Genomic DNA, 3,252 nt, shown 5'->3' with positions numbered 1-3,252 from the left:
TTCCTAATGAGAATGGGGTGAGAGACAGTATCAAAAGCCTTCCTGAAGTCTAGGAAAACTATATCCACTGCCACCCCTGCATCCAATGATTTAGTGACCTGGTCGTAAAAGGCCACCAGGTTGGTCTGACAGGACCTGCCGCTGATGAACCCGTGCTGGTTGCCCCTGAGCATGCCGTTCCCTGCTGGCCCCTCCTGGATGCGTGCCAGAATAATTTTCTCGAACAGCTTGCCCAGGATCGAGGTAAGGCTGACTGGCCTATAGTTCCCCGGGTCCTCTTTCTCCCCTTTTTGTAGATGGGAACCATGTTGGCCCTCTTCCAGTCCTCCGGCACCTCCCCAGAGCACCACGAGTGTTCATAAAGCCGTGCCAGGGGACTTGCAATGACCCCAGTGAGTTCCTTCAGGACTCTAGGGTGAAGATCATCCGGGCCAGCTGACTTAAAAATGTCCAGCCCCTCCAGAAGCTCCCTAACTAAATCCTCACTCACTCTAGGCCCAGGTGAACCTCCCCCGGGGCCCAAAGGGGGCCCAGCAGGGAGGTGGCAGTTCTGGTCCTTACTGAGGACTTATTAGCCATAGACTAGTAAGAAAAATAGAACCCATAGCCAAGAACTCTGTATGGTACAAATCCTAACACCTCCCCTATCCTGTGCTTCTTGCAAAGGTATTATTCAGGAAACTGCTGAGGAATATTTGACTAGTAAGAAGCTACTCAAAACATATAACAAACTTTTTTTAAAAAATGAAAAAATTCCTGATGTATTCTTAATGCTGCTATTGTGATGTACAAAATTTTTTAAATATTAAACTATGAAAAATTGCAATTATTCATGATGAAATGTAAATAGAAAGCACAGAAGTCTAACATAGGTTTATAAAAATCAATGTTTATGTGTTTTTATTATTAGCTAATGCCAAAGTGATGTCAAACACACAACTATTCTTTAGGAAAACAGCGACTATATAACATAATACAGAATACTGTATTAATAAAAGGCTAATAATATTAAGTAACTCCAGTTACTAACCAGTAAACAAAAAAATTTTTAAGCTACTTGTTTAAAAGGTCAACAAATTGCAAACATTTTCTAGATGAAATATTGATACGTGTGTAATTTTTTCCTCCAGTGACAGAACTTGCAAGAAGTTCTTCAAATCAGGAAGGCACCTACTGAAGAAGGTGATGTTACTAATAACCCATGTAGAAGGCTAGAAGTCAAAGTTGCAAAGTCTTAAAAACACATTTCAAAAGTGAATGAAAGTGCAACATAAATGCTAGCATTGTGTTCCACTTAGGAACTTCCATACATAGATCTCAAAGTAGTATAAAAAAGGGAGGTCAAATATATTATTCCAAGTTTCATTTATCATACAGGAAAACTTGGTTATAAAGCACATTAATGATTGGCTGAAGCCATGCAGTGAATCATGTGCAGTCGGGAACAGAAACCTCTTATGCACTGTGGCAGGGCACCTAGTGTGCCTACCACTGTAAGAAGTCAGGCAGTCTGAGGAGTCATGGACAAGTGGGGTCAGGCCTAATCAGCAGATCCAGGGGCTGACAGGTGAGGCTGATCAGGAGCACCGCAGGATTGCAGGGAGAGTGCTTGCATGGAAGAGGCCTGGGCTGACACAGGACATAAACCCAGACCCTGGAAGCAAGATGGTAGTAATATCTGAGGAGCTAGAGGAGCAACACCACCCAGCCAGAAGACTGCAGCTCCTGTATACCACTGAGATACCAGAGGTTTAAAGTAGAAACTATGGGGATGGAGGAGGGTCCTGGGGACCCAGCGTGGGGTCCACAATCCTGAAAAGAGGGCCAAGTATAGAGAAACCAGACCAGCCTGGGAGAAAGAGGACTAAGTGAAGAAGCCTAGGAGGAGGCCAGGCCAGCCCTGGGAGAGCAAGGGCCAAGATGAGAAGGGGACTGAACAATTAGGTCCCAGAGAGGGGCCAGATGTGCCCAGAAGGAGCAGCACATACAAGAGGTCTAGTGAGGGGCCAGGTCTGCCCAGAGGAAGGAATGGCGTGCATAAGGAGCCTAGAGAGAGGCCAAGCCAATCTTGGGAGAAGAACTGAGAGCCATTAGGTCGAGGGAGTGACCAGGTGGGCCCAGAGAAGGGCCTGACCAACTGAGATCAAGCTCAAGACCTGGGCAAACCCAGAAAGTGGGGCTGGCATGACCTTGGTAGGACTTTGAAACTGGTAGAGAAAAGGAGAGATACGTGAGGGAGCCCAAGAGGGTGGACCCATGAACGAGAGGGCTAACCGACAGTATACTAACTTCAATGACCTCGGCTGGCCTATCCTGGGGTCAGGGCGCAGGAGGAGCCAAAGGGCATGAACCTACTGCAAGAGGCAGCCAGAGCTGGAATGCCTGGTGTCTTTACTGGCCTGATAGTGGGGCCAGGGCCTCAGGGAGGCTGAAGGTCTCTGCAGAGAGAGACCACAGCTGAGAGTTAAGGGTCAGGGTGAGTACAGCTCAGATGACGATGGCTAATTGAGCCATCTGAGGAGGAGGGCTCAAGGACAAGGGGCCTAAGTGTAAGTCGGGGCCACAGGTAAAGGTGAGATGAGATGGAGCTAGAGCCAGAGGGCCCAGCAGCCACCAGCCCAGGGGAGGTGGAGAACTGATAAGGAAGGCTCAGCGAAGAAGATGGGAAAATCAGGTAGGCCTGATGCTGGTCCTGGGTAAGACTAAAAACTACACCCTGCTGAAGTCATTTGGTGTGGTGGGGCTGCCAGTGGTGGGGCAGCCTCCAGGAAAAGCTACACAGGGGCACTCCAAGGGAAGGCGAGGATTGGGTTCTGGAAAGCCTCAGCCCCCACCACTTTGTGGGTAACCCTGTAGAGGGGGAAGGCTAGGGGAGCACACCAACAGAAAAGCACTGAGCGGGGAGAATCAGGTGGACTACAGGAGTCCATAGGCCTCAGCCAAGTGGAGAGGCCTGAGCCCAGGGAGGGGCTTGACCCAGAGTACAGTGCAGTAAGTTAGGGTCTGGGCCTGAGTTAGGGTGCAACCAGAAATGAGGAGTAGGATGCCATCTGTGAGGCATGGGTGTAGGGGAGGCACAGAGTGTGATTGGCCCAGAAGCCCAGGGCCATAAGTCAGGGGTCATCTTAGTAACATGAGGGCAGCCTCTCGCAATCTATATATTCCTATTAACACCAGGGATGACAGGCAAGTGCAGGGTGGACTGCCCCTAGAATGCAGCAGTATAGAATTTTTTTTTGGGGGGGGGGGGGG

Source organism: Gavialis gangeticus, unplaced genomic scaffold (genome assembly GCF_001723915.1).
Source record: "Gavialis gangeticus isolate Ggan-Ray unplaced genomic scaffold, GavGan_comp1, whole genome shotgun sequence".
Classification (NCBI taxonomy): Eukaryota; Metazoa; Chordata; order Crocodylia; family Gavialidae; genus Gavialis; species Gavialis gangeticus.
This window is presented reverse-complemented; position numbering follows the sequence as displayed.